The sequence below is a fragment of the Octopus bimaculoides genome, chromosome 6 (genome assembly GCF_001194135.2).
Source record: "Octopus bimaculoides isolate UCB-OBI-ISO-001 chromosome 6, ASM119413v2, whole genome shotgun sequence".
In the NCBI taxonomy this organism is placed as follows: domain Eukaryota; kingdom Metazoa; phylum Mollusca; class Cephalopoda; order Octopoda; family Octopodidae; genus Octopus; species Octopus bimaculoides.
Window position 1 is genome coordinate 87,456,695 of NC_068986.1, and position 1,060 is coordinate 87,457,754.

General features: G+C 38.7%; 1 pseudogene; it reads right to left on the reverse strand.

The window, feature by feature from the left end:
* Positions 1 to 121: 121 nt before the first annotated feature.
* LOC128248203 (5S ribosomal RNA) lies at positions 122 to 239 on the reverse strand (annotated as a pseudogene).
* Between the last annotated feature and the right edge of the window lie 821 nt (positions 240 to 1,060).

Genomic DNA, 1,060 nt, shown 5'->3' on the forward strand with positions numbered 1-1,060 from the left:
CCCAAATTGCTGCCCTTGCGGCAAAATTTAAAACCAGCATCATTATCATTATTATTACTCCTTTACTTGTTTCAGTCATTTGACTGCGGCTATGCTGGAGCACCGTCTTTAATATGTGAGACGCTTACAGCGCCTTGGTTTCCCAAGCGGTCACCCATCTAAGTACTCACTAGGCTCGACGTTACTAACTTCGGTGATTGGACGAGAACCGCTGCTTTCAACGCGATAAGGCCTTAAGCATTATCATTATTATTATGTCTTTTTAATATGCAAGTTCAAATCTCTCCCAACTTTTGACTTTACCTGTCTTTGTTTGTTTGTTTGTGTTGCATCCGGACTGTTGGGAGACGCACTTGCCAGTTATCTTTAGGGATCGATTAAACCGTCTGCTGAAGTCAGTCCTGTGTGTATCATATCTATATCTGTCTGCATGCCTCTCTATCTGTCTGTCTGTCTCTGTCTGTCTGTCTGTCTCTCTCTCTCTCTCTCTCACTCACTCACGCGCACATACACACTACCGCTTCTCGTAACTTGGGCAAGGGGATGAAAGAATATGTACCAGGCTTTAAAAAATTGAAGGATAAAGATGTGTGTGTGTGTGTGTGTATGTGTGTGAGGGAGAGAGAGAGAGAGTGAGAGAGAGAGAGAGAGAGAAAGAGAGAGAGAGAGAGAAAGAGAGAAAGTTTTGAAACATCTGCTGTTGAGACAAACTCAAACAGATTGAGTCCGGTTTCGACTGTCAGCTTTCAAACATGGCCAGCATTTTGGGAAAAACGTAATGTCAAATGCTGAGAAATTCCATCTTGGTGAACAAAGAGAATGAACCAATTGTGGTTCGTAAGCTCACTGTGCAACCACGTTTTCGGAATAAGGTACACTCGCAACACCTTAGGCAAATGTCTTCTACTATTTATAATGCATTGCGAATGAATTTGACAGACAGAAACTGCTGTATGGATATATATATATATATATATATATATATATATATATATATATATATATATATATATATATATATGTGTATATATATATATATATATATATATATATATATATA